The sequence below is a fragment of the Opisthorchis viverrini genome (genome assembly GCF_000715545.1).
Source record: "Opisthorchis viverrini unplaced genomic scaffold opera_v5_50, whole genome shotgun sequence".
NCBI classification, from domain to species: domain Eukaryota; kingdom Metazoa; phylum Platyhelminthes; class Trematoda; order Opisthorchiida; family Opisthorchiidae; genus Opisthorchis; species Opisthorchis viverrini.
In genome coordinates, this window is record NW_008751706.1 from 70898 (window position 1) to 89392 (window position 18495).

Genomic DNA, 18495 nt, shown 5'->3' on the forward strand with positions numbered 1-18495 from the left:
GAGAACCTCTGTCCCGCCAATCCTAAGCGGTTGGTCTGCCCCCCGTGTGTGTATTTTACCAAACATGTGGTCCAAAGATATCTTGGAACTTCACGGCTGCCTTTAGTGAGTTTCACTCCAATATAGCACAACACTGGAATGGGAGAAACTCACCCGGAGATAACCAAATTTCCCACAAATGGAAACTGGGGAGATGTGGATAACAACCCAAATACCTGCACACTACCTTGGTTAAGCCTTCGCCCGTTAATCTCATGACAGAAAAGTAAAGAGTTCAACAGTGGTTTCGAACTGTGGTTGTACTTACTCGAGACGCAAGTGAGTTCATCGTTCAAGTAATCCTAACCGAATATGGTGCACTTCAAACGAAGCAATACTCACATTGGGCCTGCGATGAATTCCACTCAACTTTGTAAGCAGCACGTCATACCAAGTGAAAATAGACCGACGTCATCGAAAGCAACTCCAGTGAACCCTGAGACACCCTTTGTGCAGCACATCCGGCCAAAGAACATCGTGAAAAACAAATGTATTTGACTCCTACTGTAACGTCGATGGGTGTTCAATTCCACCAATTTAGAATTCGGCACCCAAATACGTGATGAGTGGAAGAACTCCAACCTAATCAGCCTCACGCAAGATAGTGCGTTTCCGACAAATTCTTGTCAGTCCTACCTATTCGTACTTGATATTCGTACCAAGTATTGCAATAGTAAAGTTTCTGGCACTACATAGCAGATGTAGTACGTCGTCTACTTTGTGTACGAACCCTGGCAACTTACGGTTGACTGTCTCGGAAAAATTAAATGCCCTACTCAGCCCAAGCTTTGTCAATCAATTACTCTGTGTTTCACGGTAACATCTGTCAGTTCGTTTTTCTCCGACATGTCTCTCCGTAGGATACGCGGCTTCTTTCGGGACTGGTTAAGACTGGGATCCGGGCTACCCTACCTATACCCACTTGTTTCTTGGGTTTGTCTATCAAACTGAGCTATCAGACTGTCTATCAGACCAAACCTTTTCAAACGCCAAAGCGACAAATACACCGGTGATCGATCGTGGCCACCACATTTTGAATGTTCATTGTCACGTGATTGCTGACGCACAAAACCATCGCTTCATATCGATTTATCTGATCATTGCTCACAAGGTCTTTGGTTAGAGCTGTTCTAAATACGGTTCACTACCTAAGTGTGGACGAAGTTCACGGGAAGTGATAGGATTACTTGCTGTTGCGAAATGCCCGGTGTTAGTTCATTGTGGATACAGATTCACATGTAAGCTGTGATTACTTTTTTTACACCTGTTTGCGTAGCTGCTGTCAGCGCAAACGGAAAAATCGAAATACGGCTGTTCCACAAAAAGTTGTGCGTCTAGTACAAACCACCACGCTAAATGGCAACGAATGATGATGATTCATTGCTCAGTGCAAAACAAAATGTCTGATCCCATTCTGATGTAATACACACCCAGTCCAGACAGACGTCTGCCAGGCTCTCATTCATTCGACCACGCAAGGTCGGACGGATTGTGTTGTTGTTCCGTGATGCAGTTATTGGAACTTTGATCGATTTTATCCTCAGCTAAGTGTAGCATGGATGGTGCTGGCACACACCGGTGTCCGAGTAGCAATTCGTACAAAGTCAACAGTCACCAACGGTAGCCATAACTGCATAGTGCCTTGGTAATTCTGCCGACACATTTTGAAATTTAAGCATCCGGATATACAGGTGTCATTGATCTTGCCTTTGAAGAAGAGAAAAAGGTGCAGGTGTTTTCGGATGGGCTTTGCACTCACAAACACTATGATCATGCTCCTGAAAATGAGGTCACTTCAGGTGCCACTCGCAATCCAAGGAGAGGCAACTGAGTTGTGTTACGCTTACCTTGAAAGTTGGTTCCTACTGCGGTGTGACATAAGTTTCGAACCTGGGGTCGCGAATTTGAGACACTTATGTCGCCGAGGTAGCGTGTTTCTCGATCTCAAGGAACCTGTGTGTCTAGTTAAACTACGGGATGTTTTGTCATAGAACCTGCAACCAAAATGAGAAACGTTCAGGCCTTCGACCACAGTCTTGTCAGAACCACAGGTCCTACTGACTGGCGAAACCGCAACGAGGCAATTAGGAAGCGAGGGTTCGGTTGTGTAATGTGTCCGGAAGATGCGTTGGTTGGGTCGTGTATTGTGAATACGGAACCGTCATTTACCCAATTCAGAGTGGCACAAGTAGAGTGACGGTCAACCTTTGATCTGGCAGAAGAGTGTTGTGTATGCGATTCGCCTTCCAGGATGAGGACCGAATGATTCCGTTGTCCGTGGTTGGAGGATCTGCAATATGTGGCTGATAATCGATTTCAGTAGCGTTATTGTTGTCAGTTTCTATGCTTGACTGAGTGTCTGAACGTGTAGGTACCCCGCGATGATGGTGATAGACTAGCATTAATCCCCTTCCCCATTCAAGTTTATTCGTTTCTTCAAAGTAAGTCTTTCAAATAAATTGTTTGTACAACAGCGTAGCATCCGTGTTGAGCACTAACGTTTTACTGTCAGTGGTGATGTTGATGACCGGGATAATTTCAGGTGGTTCCTTTAGTTTGCTTAGAGTATAGAACACTTCTGCAGGTGAATTCAGCAGTCTAGGAACTTGATTTCCCAGGAAGCTAATGCAGGTAGACTGACTGGTTCTTTGCGCGCAAAAATGATGTCACTTCGAGTGATGATGAAACGTTCGCAAGTTAATCGCCAAGCTGGGTGAACAGATGTGCGGACACCTGAACAACTACCAGTGTGCATCTATGAAGTGAATGCCACAAACTAGAAACAATACAAAGCAATAAACAGTGACCCAATGAGATTCTTTGTCGTTCCCGTGATGGCAGGAAGTACAGATGAAGCTCACTGAGTAAGATCAGTGGCCACCTGATCAACCACCAGTGAGCGCAACGGTACATTTTCGACGGGGGAACAGTTCACTCGTGCATCATGCGGAAAATCAATTCTACGCTTCTGGTGCAGTGCAGGGAACATTAACCAAACAACCAACCAATCAGTCAATCAGTCGATCGATCGATCGATCAATCAATCAATCAATCAATCATTTTTTCCAACGTCGAACCTCATTATTATCTTCTGGTTACATCTGCTTCATCTGTCTATTTATTCGTAGCCGCAGTTTCTTCGTACCATCAATGGCTGAGACCTGTGTACGGAGAACACGCTGCTAGTTGAAGGTTATCACTTTTGTTAATCAGTATGACCTTGACTATCTGGGTTCATCGCTAGAAAACTTCCCGTAATGGGTGCATCTTCATGGTTTAATAATTTGCAGTAAAGTCTCCGCGCTAAAATCATCGGTCGTAATAGATGAAACAAAGTGCAGTGTGTCGAAATATTGGTCGCCTGGGTGCGTTTATTGATTAGTGATCACGTGCACACCATCAGGAGACACCATCAACCGCACACTGATGATATCACCTCGGCTGTGACGAAGCGTTTGCAAGCTAATTGCCAAGTTCGGCGAACAGATCAATAGCCATCTTATTAGCAGTCGATTAAGGTGAAATTAAAACTTGTGGCTGTAAGACTGAGCAAAATCCAAGAGAGAAACCTCACTTATAGGAACAAATGCATAGGTGGGTTTTCACTTGACGATTCAGATAATGATCGTTGGCCTTGATGTGGTCAATCAACAACGCCGACAAGAGGATGACTGTTCAAACGAGAGTGATGTGAGTGTTGAAAAAGTTGTGAAAGCTCAAAGAACACCCTAGTTCACACATACATTGACGCCAATTCAAAGTTGAGCCGTCTCCATGTTGGAAATATTCAGTGATTTGAATCAGTCTGTTTACTCATCTGTGACAATGGAGATCCCAAATATTTTGTGTTATTAGCTATGCCATGAGAATTTTAGGCCAGTCTAGTGGGCAACTACAACTGCCACACCTGTTCAAAGTGACAATGAAGGAGAGAAGGCTTCTGCTGCGGAGTTATTTGTTATAAAATGCCAACTGAACAGTTACGAACAATTGAACAGGGAAGCAAAACTCTCATTTGCATCTTATTTACAAAAACTGAACATCCATCTTCTCTTGAACGCGTCTTCCTGAACTTTCCTGGATATTCATTGACTGTTGCTCAAATCCAAGCAAATGCTACAAAGCGACCCCACATATTCCACAATAGATCTCCCTTTTCAAGGGACGGAAAGCGAATTTACAAGAAAACATACTACTCGCATGTCTTCCCCATCAGTAGTGTCACCGTCACACCAGTACAGTGGTGTGCACTACTGATGAATCATGTGAGTAGTCAATGGTCTGGTGTCCAAGCTCCGCCCCCCCGCTGGCACCTGATGGAAGGTGAAGTTTATTGCGAAAATTGTGGAACTGCTTTCCAGTGTTCGTTTACTGTTGTGTAATAGTCAAAGAATACCCAGGAAAATTCATGAGGACGCGTGAGAATGTACACTTTTTTTAAAATTATGTTCATATGAGATGTGTACTTTCACATCTGCTTGGTTCCTGGTTGCCAATAGTTGACTTCGCATAGAAGAACTGTCCTCTACTCACCAGGACTTAGTTGCAAGTTTATGGTGTGGTGGTCTCTAAAAAGCTGCAAACCGGTGACCGAAAACCAAGACCGGAAACAAAAAGGAGCATTTTTTTTACAGGATACTTTGAGTCTTCTAATACTGTCCAATATATTACCACATTTCCACTTACCAACTTGAGCCTTGCACTTTCGGGAGAGAGAGGTCATTTGCTTGCCATTCATCAACAGGATGTTTGGCTAGCCTAGGTGAATTCAAGGCACTTCATTGACCTTGGGGCAATAACATCTGTGCCGCTTTCCCCATCTGGAACTTGGCCCCATAAATTAGGCAAAGCTCGAGCAGTTCGAACCCTATTGACATAGCAACATCCTGCCCGAATGTTTGGAATGGATGTTGCCAAGTGGCACACAGCCTAATGACGCTCGTGACCTTGGAGAGACGCACGCCGAAAGAGTCCCATTTACAGCCGACCTAGTCACTACCCGGCAACCAGACCAGTCGGGACAACAGCTGACCGATTCGAGGCAGATTCGTCCATAGGTGCACCTGGCCGAGCCCACCAGTTCGAGAAGGGCAGATTCGTCCATAGGTGCACCTGGCCGCGCACAGCATCCCACCAGCTCGAGAAAGCTCTGGCACATCGATTCTGTCTCTAACCCACATTCACCCCCACGCCAACCGTGTTTCGCTGTCGCGACAAGGGAAGTGTAATCGGCCGATGCACTGAAAAGCACGCTAACAGCAAGAAGTAAACATCTGGCCAGATGTTGCTTCAATTTCTGTAACTCAAGCTAAAGGATGACCTTAGAAGCTGCTACCATGGTTCGAAGTTATCAGGGGGACGAACTTAACGGGAACAAATCAGTCCACCACCTGAAACGTCCATGCCCCATCTTGACTGACTTGAATGCTTCGGGTAAAACAGGTGGATATAAAGTTATCGCACGTGCTGTATACTAAATCCTACATGTGACACTGGCTGCTTACGTCACTCCTCGTGGTGTGTCAAAGCTACCGGAACTGGCATTTGATTCAAGCCGACAGGTGAGACAGATTAGTTAATTAACCAAGAAACTTATGAATTCAGTATAACCGGCCAAGAAGGATTCACCCCCCTAAAGGGCGTCAACTGCAGGGGCCAGTTTAATCTTTGTTTAAAATCCAAAACGTGACAGCTCAAATTCCATGAGTGAGATGATCCTCTTTTCTTCTACAACAATGTGATGTGCACGCGGGAGCTGAGCAAACAAGCACAAATATCTAAAGCATATTTTATTTAAGGAGACTACTCACAAGGTTGCTGAAAACACTTCGACAGCCCATGGCAAGTTTTACCCTTCCTGAGGGACTAGCCTGTCGGATGAGGGCTGTTGAAGAGCTTTCAGCAACCTTGGGACTGCGCCCACCCGATGAGCCCCAAGAAAGACGAAACCGGTCGTGGGCTGTTGACGAATTTTCAGCACCTTATGAGCAGTGCATTACGAATAAACATGCATCGTGATATCTCGAAGATCGTAGCGACTGAAACAAGAGGCGGCCTGGTGCAGCACATTCAGTTGCCTGAGAACATCACAAACGAGAGATTCAGCTGGGTTCCAGATGAGTCTCTCGCAAAACCTAATTAGTTTGCAAACGAACGTATTTCGCTAATTTCGTGCAATTTGGTTGACGGAAACTCGGGGACTGTGCCTACCTGATGAGCCCGAATTGAAAGGGCGAAACCGGTCGTGGGCTGTCGACAAAGTTTCAGCAACCTTGCGAGTAATTTCTTCTATGAAAATATACTGCGATATCCTGAATATCGTGCCAACTGAAACACGAGGCGGCCTGTGTGCAACACATTCAGTTGAAGAAAATCATAGGCGAGAGAGTCAGTTGAGTCTCCCACGTAATTGTCGACATCTAAAACGTCCTTATATTTCTAGTTTCATCTTACTTTCCCAATACAGTGGCTGTCTCCGTCATTTTGTACCAGCTTCGAATAGCAAGGAAATTTAGTTATCCCACAAAGAAATTCTCGGGAAATGAAACCGGACCACACGGTTTCCGTGGCTAGTTTACACGGTCGGGCAGACGATGACTGGGTGTGTTGTTCAGTCCGACAAGCTACAGTCGACCGGGTTACATGTTCCACGCGATGAATAATGTCAGCAACTGGCGCCTCAATTTGTGCGCTGCCGAAAACACCGTCAGTCACTAAAATGAATCTCCAATCCTCATCCGGAGCAGAAGCGCCGCTAGCAAACGATTCGCTGTCGAGCGTTGAAATGTCGGGAAACGCACCGCTCAGGAAACAGAACAGGGAACTCCCAGAGTCTCAAGACAGAAGGGTCGAAGAAGCAAACCTTACCTAGAATTAGAAAAAAAACGCTCAATACCCAAGCCTTATGCGTCAAAAATTTTCGTCGAAAGCATCGGAATACCAACTCGAAATCCGTAGTGAAGTTTGATGTACTAGGTCACTCAGTTCAAGGTCAAATGCTACACGGGATATAAGAATACCAAAGCGATGAACATATTCTGCAGGCGTTATCTCACCGAACCTCCTTGGAGAACCAACAGAAACCGGTCACATGGGGGAAGAAGAGAGTTTTTTGATGCACCGGTGAGAAGATGCGTTCATTAAATGAAGCAACACAAAATGTTCTACACGCGCCTTTCAGTTGGAATAGGTTTCGATCAACGTTTTTCCTCCAATGAGATTCTATAGCTTTCTGTTTCCTCGACGATGCCTTTACACCCACCGGTGTTACTGGAACTAGTCGGATCTAGACAGGTGGGTCTTCCGGTGCTGTGCGGGCAGTCCTAATTCGTCTCAAATTCGTAGCACCCTTTCGGCCTGACTGCCATGCCACCCGAAGGTTGCACGATGGCTGGGATACTGCCAGGTTGCCAAGCCAAGACAGGGGAGATCGAGAGACAGAGGTCGGGTTCGAATCACGTACCTTCCGGTCAGTAAATTCGCGCACTAACCGCTTGGCCCATTTCCCTCACAAAACCCTCAACTTGGATGGGCAAGTTTTCCTTGTGAATTGGGGTCGCCTGTTGAATTTCCAGCAAGAAACCCGTGGTAGGCTGTCTTATGCTGTTTCCGAGACACTGAGTACAATCGAAAAAATCCGAGTGGGAGATGTCGCTTGATTAACAAGAGACGCTGAAATGGCGTGTCTGCATGGTGTAAAACTACCAACCAGTCAGGAGTAATTATACTCGATGTCTTGCTTGTCCAGTGACTTTTAGGTCAGAGTCCGGGAGAATGCGTCGCCTGTTCAGTGCACGCGGTTAAAACTAGGTTAAGAAAAGATCAGAAAGTTGTAAAAAAAAATGCCATGCTTCAGTTACAAGGTTATACAAACAATATTTTTCTAGAATCCCATAATTCCAACCCAAGTAAATGAAAGCAACCTTCAATTCATTAGAAAATTATGACAGGAGGTGTGTTTAGCGACCACAAGTACTTCAAGTCAGAAGCAACACACTACTAACAAAGTTGCTGAAAACTCTTCGAGAGCCCATAAACAGTTTTGTTTCCGTCCAATCAGGGCGGATCAACAAGGCACAGTTTCCAAGTTTCCCCGAAGTTGACCTTATGTTCTACTTGAACCCGAATTAGATAGAATTCGTCAAATACTGTAATTAACAAACACAGTTGGTTTTAACGAGTGACTCAACTGAATCCAGCTGAATCTCTTGTCTGTGACGGTGTTACTCAAGTGAGGTTATCTCACCATTCGCAGAACTCACTGATATGTCTCGCGGACAGTCCTGACAACGATAATGTACTCAGTGAGCACTGAGTTACCAAGCAATGAATACAGCTGGTCTTTTGAGCTCTTCAATGGTTGAAATTTTGGCGGAGCCGCGTGAAGGAATTGATTACTAATCCGGCAACAATCGGATTCATGGTCATCCAGTTTCGGCCCTTTGTCGAACTAGAATCGACAAAATTCAGAAGTTCGTTCATACCGCTCTGATATACGAAATGGAAGAACATCAAACTGACCATAACGGATTTTTTTCTGTTGGCGCACACAGCGGCTAACAAGTTATCGCGCACGCGGCACTCTTGCAAAAAATGATGGATGAACAGTTCACACATGCATCGTACATTTGGTGTACAGCTCAGGGAAGATCAATCAATCTTTTTTTTCAAAAGTCTCAACTCTTCATTAGCTTCTGATGGCATTTGCTGCTTCCGTCTCTCTGTTTGTTGTTCCGGTGACCACCAAGTGACCACCCAGTTAAGATAGACTTATCATAGCGCCAAGTGGCCAGTTTTTTTTCACACAAAAGCGACGAACTTTTTAATACGTCGAGACAGGTCAAGTGATCTAGCGAACCGAGGCTAATGTATTCGGGCCAGCTGTTGTCAGTATCTGAACAGCAGTTTATCAATAACCGTCCAAGCATCATTGGCGTGCACTTTTCTAAGGTGACGATCATTGGTTGGTTAGCTGGATGATACTTGCTCAAATCCGTTTCACTCTTCCGGCTATCGTTTCGTTAGTTTGTGGGACCCAAACGAGGTACGCTTAGTCCTTGGGCCAAGTGGTGATTGGGCTCAAACAACGTTCAGCAGTAGCGATCGGAATTAGGCAACTAAACACCCCTCCTCTGGCTCGTGATGGCTCTGGTTAAGACGCGAAAGGTCTATGATTCGAACCTGACCTCAGTGTCTCAACTTTTTCTGTCTAGGCCTGGGCTACCTGGCAGTATCTCAGCCTTTGTGCTTCCTTCGATTGGCTTGGTAGCTACCGGAAGGGTGTCACACCACTATACTGTTATTCTCTCTTCCGTTCATTCGTCATTAGGCTTATGGCAGGTCAATGTAATGAAAGCCAAGGCGTCTCAAATCACTGGGTGACGATTTCGAGTTTTTGCAGTAAAACTTCACCAAAAAAACCAGGATCCAAAAAAAACGGACTAGAAACTGCTCGTTCCAACTGTTGATTGGGTTCACTCTCGCATGTGGGATTGTCACTGTGTGTTAGGTATGACTGGCGGACCACACTAGTATTCATTCATTAGGAAACAACAAAATTCTCACTTACCGCAAATAAAAGCTTGGAACTTTGCACATCATAGTCATGCTGTTGGAAAATAAGTAAACAGCATAGTCGGTATCTAACATACTACTCGTAAGGTCGCTGAAAGATCTCTTCAAACATCATTCCAACGGAAATTCGTGGCTCAGAACATTCAGTTGAAGCGCGATGTCCTAAGCGAAAGACTCAGCTGGATTCAGGTGAATGCTCACGTGATAACCAGATTAGTGTGCAAGTGAATGTACTTCTCGGATTTCGTGCAGTTCAGGCTCTGTTAGAACAACGTTGATGGACACTCGAGGACTGCACCTTGCGCCCGAAAGTGGGCGAAACCGGTCGCAACGTTGATGGACACTCGAGGACTGCACCTACCTTATAGGCCTGAAGGTAAGTGAAACCGGTCGTGGGCTGTCAAAAAGTCTCCATCAACCCTATGAGTACCGTGTTACGTCCAGACACCAAAGTATTGTGATATCTCAAATATCGTACCAACGGAATCGTGAGGCATTGCGGCACAGTCAGCTGAACAAGACCATTACAAACGGGAAATGCAGCTTGATTCGGTTGACTCTCCCGTCAAACTCCTTCGCAACAGGTTCAGTTCCTTTACGAAACACCCATTTCAGCAGCTTAAAATCAACCTGCAGTGGCTCGGCCATCGAATAGCCAACCGAGGTATGCTTAGTGATGACAACTCATGTTTCTGCATCCTTGATGTGTGGTTTTAATGCTTCATTTGTAAACAATAAGTCAAATGTGCGTTGACTGTTTAGTTTTGTATACCAAAAATAGTGTTGGGGTTAATTTCTGTGTCCTTAAGGTTCTTCTGAATGTACACCAGGTTTTGCAGTTGCCTATATAGTATATATATACGTCCGAAGTATACTACTGATCAAGCATGACAGTATTATATGCCAATTCACCATAACATCTCGTTAAACTGCAAGTTCATTTCTGAATCTTAGGAGGCAAATTATGTGAGTGAAAATGTGAATCTCCAAAATATGTGGCTTTGTTTGGAAACTAATTATGATCGATATATATCGTGACCGCAAATGACAGGTCTAAGAGCCACGGTCATCATCGCATAATGACAGATTATAAACAAAAAACAAATTTGACCAATCGATGAAGTGTACTTTCTCATTTGCGCCAGAAATATTCCATCTTGTCCTATCTGGCACCACAAATCACCGTTTGGTTTTCCCCTGCTGCGGGGTTTACTCTCTTCCTTCGTCGTGTTTTAAATTATCGCGCGCGCGACAACTCGTTAATTGGGTGTAAGTGTTTCCCGGCAGCGCTAATTAGTAGTTTCCCGTCCCCAACCTGTACTCTTCGTGTTGACAGTGTCGGACTGTTGAATTTAGAAATCTTTTAAGGTTTCTTTCCATGAGGATACGGTAGTTCCCTCCATGGGATAATCTTCACGAAGTGACGCCTCACACAAGAATGCGATTTCACTCACTTCTGATTCATCCTCATGAGGGAAGCATTTAGATGAAACCTGGTTGCCTTCGAAACAAAATATGTCGGGGTGATGACGCAAGCTACGTTTGAATGGACATAACTTCTAGGTTGGTAACGAGTGCTGAACACTACTCAAGTGTGGTAGTTTTAGCGACTATCGGACTCGAACTAGAGCGCCACTCGGAACATGAATTATGAATGGTTGTACGTTTTCTCACAAGTTTCTTAACTTGGTTAGTATCCCAAAAATATATACAACAGTACTGACCTGACTTTATTGATTTTTAACTTAATAGAACGAATAAGATACCTGCCCAAGGTTGATTTTTCCTTCACTTAAGACACAAGTGACAATTCTTCATTGACAGGGTCCACGTGACTGGGGGTGCGTTTTCATTTTTAGCATGCAAATTACTCATTTACTGTCATTCCTGAATCTCTCACATGTGCGTTACTGATGAAATACATTTGCATGAAGGAAACTACTCACAAGGTTGCTGAAAACTCTTCGACGCCTCACGGCCGATTTCGCACTTGTTGGGGCTCATCCTGTAGGCTCGGAAGAATGTCTTAAACGAGAAGTTCGGTTGACTATCCTGCAAAAACCAAACTAGTATTCCAATCGGTGTATCTGTTAGAAGGATGGGACACCTCTACTACCTTCTAACGAAGTGAATTCGCGTTCGATTTGGCTTGATGTTAAATGGAAACTCGTCTCAACCTGAGCCATTACTTCCGTTTGTGCTACCAGTTAACTGAGCGTGCTTTATAAAGACCGCCTCACGTTTCATTAGGCGCGATATTCGAGAAGTCGCGGTACATTTTCCTGACGCAACGATACTTATCAAGTTGCTGTGGACTGTCGAGGAGTTTTCAGCGGTAGCTTGCCGGAGAGTTTTTCGCAGCCTTATAAGTTACATTTTATATCCCTCTGCTGTTCCCCAAAGAAGTCTGGTGTGATTTGCAGCTTGGTCTGTGTGTGTGTGTGTGTGAATTGACATCTCTCGCAGTGTTCGTACAGCGCCACTGTGCCTGATCTATCTAGTTGGCAGCCCATTCGATGTAACCATAAATCCGACAATGCAGTGAGGTCAACGTGCAATTAGAATGATTGAATTTCAAATCGGACGGACGCCTCCAAAGTTGCTACGGTGACGGCACACAGCTGTTGTTTTCAGGTCACTCGTCATGTTGGCCGCGAACTGCCTCATGTTCCACCGGTGTAAACGATGCTGATGACTCACTCTTGGAACTTCGCGACCTTTACATCATGCATGCGTGCACGCATGTTCTGGTTCGGAGAGCGGATGTTCCCAGGGCTGGAAATTCGCCCAGACCAAAGTGGTGTCCAGGTTATGTAACATTTCCCTCCTAATTGGATGACTGAACAAATGAGGGTGTTTGAAAGTCAGAATATTGATTTATTGGTGAAATCATTGATTCGAATGGTTGCATCAGTCAAAACTAATGTGCGGACGTCCCAATCTTTCTGCGACAAATGGCTACAATAAGCCAGAGGGCCCACTGACTGAGAGCAGAGCCAGTGATCTCCATCGAAGTCGCTGACTATCACTGCCTGTTGTCTGCAATGCAGACCATTACTCATGTGTGGAGCGTCTGTTGAGTCATCTTCGGTGTCGAATTTTTCTAGGACAAACAGGTTTCGATTCATACTCATGCGGAAGAGTTGTTTCGGAGACAACCAGTTGAATAGTAACGTAAGATGTCTGTTGAGTCATCTTCGGTGTCGAATTGTTCTAGGACAAACAGGTTTCGATTCATACTCATGCGGAAGAGTTGTTTCGGAGACAACCAGTTGAATATTTAACGTAAGATCCATGCTGAGGCCGTGATCTCAAAGCAAGGAATTGGTTAATTAGCTTAAACGCACGATCTACCTGTCCTGTCTGACGGGTAACGTGTAGTCTGATTCAAGACGGACGACAGAACCGAATTCTACGAACTTCACCTGCGTTTGTTCAGTAGTCGCAATTGACCAGGAAACAATATATTAAATTAGACTTGGGCAGACAGTATAGAAAGGTAGACTGTGGTTCTATACGAAATTAACAGTAACTGATGAGCAGAATTAAAGTGGAGCCTACGGCTAGATCGAAGGTTTGGCAGTTAGCAACACAGGATGTCACAGAAAGGGCAGTGATGATCCCTTTCCGAATTTACATGCCTACCGAGAGGGGACATCACCTCCTCAATGTTCGAGACGATAAATTTTCTGTTCCCCACTAGTGTCCGGTGCTCGTGTAAGCCGTTCTTTCCAGAAAAACGTTATTTTGTCGGAAGACAAGGCTACTAAACTTTGGAACAAGCCTATTCATCCTTGGAATGTGGTACCGTAGAGTAGGATCGGTGATCACCTGCAGGAGTGAGAATTTCTTCTGGACAAATCTTTCTGACTAATATTTCTTTCATCTAGCCAACCGAAAGAGACGCTAAGAATTGAAAACGAGTTACCAACCTTCAGAGGACCAACTAACGAGTCCAAAGGATTAGCCCGATGACAAGTTTGCACTAGTGTAACGGTGATACTACTGATTGGGAGGCATGCGACTAGCATGGTTCGTTCTTGTAAATTCGCTTTGCGTCTCTCGAAAAGAGGAGATCTGTTGCAGAATTTGTGGAGTCGCTTTTGCTTGGATTTGAGCAATGAATGATTGAAGTCAATGAATATTTAGGAAAGCTCAAGAAGACGCGTTCAGGAGAAGATGGATGTCCAGTTTTTGTGAACAAGATGCACATGAGAGTTTTGCTTCCCTGTCCAATGGTCTATAACCGGCCAGTTGGCATCTTGAAGTTGTGGCCTACTGGCCGTTCGGCAGTGCGGTTAGCTCACACTTCGACGGGATATAGCATAACTCATGTTTCAGTGACAGATCCCACACCACGTGGCTCCCCGAGCAACAGCCTCTCAGGTGGAAGTTCCAACCATCAACTGATTTCCTGTTAATATCCTTATCATATCTCGGGATGAATTCAAATAGTATCTGTCATGCGCAGGCAGAATACAGTTCCATCCACCGAACTTGCAAAAAATGTGCAAAAATGCTGGCTAATTCTCTAAATGAAGCTCCCGAATTTCTATAAGCTTTATGCCCACTTTGAAAGCCAAGTTGCAAGCAAAGAAAGGCATACGCTCATCTGAAAATCACACGATGAAAACAAGATACCTTCGTTACTGATATTCTCCAACTATGAGCATACTGCCTCAAATTTCGGTTGGTACGAAATTAGGAATTTTGCACTATACTTTCTCGGCGGACCATACTACTCACTAAAATACACTAGGAGTGACTTTGGAAAATTGGTACACGTCAATAGAATCAAAGCGAGGGTTGAATATCTCCCGGTCTGCTAAAAACTGTTTGGTTCTTTTTAAAACCTCTTGACTGCACTTTGAGTAAAAATCGGTCTCGCACGGGACCTTTTCTAGGCCAATACCGAGATTTTTCTGCGGTCGTTTCAAGTCGGAGAACTAAAGGTGGATTGTTCTTGGAGCAAGGCATAATCAGAGATGAACTACGCGGAAGTCGGGCAGTACTCAAGCGATGAAAACGAAGGTCCTCTTGGCTTATCAATCGCTGGTATAGATGATACCGGAAGTCACGTGCAAAGGTTAAGTGGAAATCGTGGCCACATTCTCACTAAAGAAGTAGGGAGGTAGGGCAGTGAATGGGTCAGCAGTTTGAGTAAGTGATGTCAGACAGGTTTGTGGAACCGGAGGTCGCACAAGTTTCTTTTGGACGCAGTCGGGTTATGGCCTTCTCTGCGATCGACAGTCGGCTAGACCTCACCACCCGTGATCGGTTCAAAGGCGCCCTGTTTAGGACATCGAAACCCGTCATGCTTCTTTTGGGTGGTGAGGCAGCTAGCCAGCGAAAGGTAATTCAATTGGGCAATTGCCTTACTGTAAATTATTGTCGAAGATGTGACGCGGTCGCATTCGATCCGGTTTTCTTTCGGTTATCACTCATGGACACGGGAATGGTTTCTGTCCGACAAACTCCTCGTCAACTAACCGCTCATTCGTTGTTCTGAGAGTCAAAATGTTTAGAAAATCAAGAGTATTTTTGAACGAAGTTTCTGCATCATCAAACTGGTGTTAGCACACAATGTACAATTTGGACTAAATGCCATCGAAACTCAACTCAGTAACTGGTGACCGAACTCATTACTTCTCCCTCCATTTCACAGGATGGCACCTTTCGATGCGTATGCCGTCCGGGTTACCAGCTGTCGGAGGACGGACGTTCCTGCAGGCCAAGCGAGGCATGTGCCGAAGGATGTGAGAACGGTGGTCATTGCTTTCAAGGTCGTTGCATTTGCAAAGCAGGCTTCGAGGGACCACGGTGTGAACTGGATAAGGATGAATGCAAACTGTCTGTGGCAGTCCACGGTTGTCAATTTGATTGTATCAACACCCATGGGTCGTATGAATGTATATGTCCTCCTGGGCATAAAAGACTGTCGGACAGACGGACATGTGTGGTAAGTTCTCCATTTTATCCACCTGATGGGCTAGATTTGTACCCATCAGACTTTGCACGATGATCGGGGATATCTTCAATCTTGACTGTGGTTTGATTGAAAAACTGGACCAATCATATCGGAATAAGGCATTATGTGTGAGATTGCACTATTTTGAACACGGTTTTCAGCCCCGGTACGTGTCACATGGATAACAAAAGGACACAAACGGATGTACTAATCGATATCGCAGATATATACCGAATTCAGTGCTGTAATGGTAATGATCCACTCCCATGTAAACATCTTCACATATGCATTTTAGCAGCTAAACAGATGTGTGTCTACTTGAAGAAAACTATTCATAAAGCCGATGGAAGTTGTTCGACAGTCTACGAACGGTTTTACTCTTTTAATTAGGCCTCCTCAGGCTGGCACAGTCCCGGAGTTTCTGTTAACCTTATGTTCTAATTGATGCGTATCTAGCTCTCGGAATCACCGTGTTTGGCAAAGATAGAAACTAGACTAAAACTGAACCCACCAGATCGAAGTTTTTTCAGCAGCATGTAGATTACACAGGTCGGATCAGCTTTATGCGCCCAAATGTGACTTGATCGCAACGTTACTTCGCTAATTTTCGTCGCTAATTTTCGCTCTTGTTCACTCGTGACGCGTATCTTGATCTCACACAACATGTATGCCTTCTTTGACCAAAACAGTCAACTTTCGCCCTGTTTTGCACCTGTCGCGCCATTCATGTTAGCTTGCATTTATCTTCTGAGGTAGTAGTTACAAATGAAGTCTGTCGAACAGATGCCAGACGAGTGCGTCCACGCCTAATACGCTCCCTATGTTTGTTATACACTGTAAGTTGTTAACTAGGACGCTGAAATCGCACAAAATCTAACAGAAAATAGCACTGTTTAGTAACAACATGGTTCAAAGTGGGAGTGAAGCTGTGATAAGAGAAAGTCTGTGTAGCCGGTGACTTGTGACGAATGAAGTAACCCTTTGCTCATAAAATTTGGCGTATTGTCGCTGGGCTTTACAAGCACGTCGAGGACTACGCGGTCTCAGATTTGGATGAGTTTCTCTGTCCCTAATTACTGACCATTACAATCTATTTGTGTCTTCTGTCTTCCCATTCGAGGAGACGTGGTCAGTGCGCTGTGAAGATCGATTTTCGTTCAAGCTGTCCGAATCGATCGATTCTGCATCCTAACAAGTGACCTTGAAATGGAAGATGACTCAGTGTAATTTGAATAGGCAGTTGTCAGAATTGCTTGGTCACATGTTTTTCCACGGGCATAGATGTGGCATCGTACTTCATAGATTGTAACGTTTTTGTCATTTGTGTTCAAAGAAAACAACAAAAAGAGCCTTATTATAGCAATTTTGAATAACACGTGTATAGCAGACAATGAAACAGCGAGTAGATTTTACCCTAACGATCGATTCATGTGAGTTATAAAATACCATTCTGAAAAAAACTGTTTTAAAGCCTGCTTGTTCAGCTATGGGACTACACGTTACTCAGGTTATTTAAATCAGGCCTGACGTGATAACTGGCCAATCCGTGTGAGGAATATTCTGGTGGCGTGCAAGGTCCACTCAGTAAACTGTATTCATTTGGTGTACTGTATTTTACAACGCTGATTTTTTTCAATACATGTTGACATTTACTTTCCACACCTTGATGCCGGTCTGGGTTTTGAACACTGTTAATTTGTTCCAGTACTCGAAGCGAGTAAGACGATTAATTCGTTCCTCTGCCTTTTCCCCGGCATGTATTTCCAGAGCAAAAGTTACCTGCCGCTAAGTTTACATGTTTTCCAAAATGATTTGACCCGTCATACTGTTGAACATAAAAAAAATGTGAGTGGAGACCCGAGATCGCTCGATGTGACTGGGCACAGCAATGCATCCGCGGTCGGAAAAATCGCCTGGCGAATTTGCCCCGCGAATGCCCAAAGGACTGTGCATCTCTGAAGGGGAATTTTGTACGATGCCTGCTCAAACTGATATACAAAGTGGTTGGCAAACTGAAGACGGGATACAACATATCATGGCGCTGAAAGCACATCAGATTGTTACAACCTGCAACGAATCGCATACGCGGTTGCCTAGAAATCATCAATAAGGCATATGCCCGAGACATTCGCTCTACAAACATCCCATACAGAAACGTCCAACTCGATTAATCTTACGCAAATGTATCGTTGGACAAAGGCCAAGTGGACCAGTAAAGTCATGACATTGGTCGAATCGACTGGTGGATCGTTTGTGCGTGCTAGATGACAGTGAACAGAGGTATTTTCGAACATGATGCTGCGACAACAAGTAAAGACTGGGCTCGTCCAGGACAAAAGGACAGTCTATTTTCGCCGGGCTGATTCGGTTTATATCCACCAAACTGTCAGTTTGATCAAAGCTCAGTTGGCAAAGCCAAATGCTTCCGAATGAAAGGATGACATGAATTAGAGTTAATTAGACGCAAATAATCACTGGAGGCGGGGCCATTTTTGTACAGTTTTGCACGACTGAAATGCAGTTATTGACAGCACCCGGGAAATGGGATCTTTTCCAGATAAGCCCAACCAAAAAGTTAACCCTCGCCACCCAAAAAAGATTAGAAACAGGAGGGTATGAAATTTGTACTTATAGTTTTTATTGAAGAGGGTGAAAGTGGGACATGTTATCAATAATTTGCTCGAAAAGGTCCGTTTTTCGGTACCTTTGCCTCCAAACGAACTCAGACAATAGCTGTCCACTAAAGATCGATATGTGTGCCGCATTAGCGTTTATTTTGCATCTTGTAGACGTGCCAAAGAGACTCGATGGTTTGTGTGTGAGCTCCAGTCGTTCGATCCACAAAGTTTTCGGTATGAACACCTATTTAGTTTCCCGGCAGATCCCTCCGAAAATCCACTGCTGGGGAAGGACTC

The 18495-nt window shown here is 44.6% G+C and overlaps 1 protein-coding gene across 1 annotated transcript in view; it reads left to right on the forward strand.

Moving 5' to 3' along the window:
* T265_13260 (hypothetical protein) overlaps positions 1 to 18495 on the forward strand; it is a gene marked incomplete at both ends in the record, with an annotated part of 55559 nt that overhangs the window by 33142 nt on the left and 3922 nt on the right. The window contains one exon of the mRNA XM_009168009.1: positions 15278 to 15571. The remainder of the gene's footprint in view (positions 1 to 15277; positions 15572 to 18495) is intronic.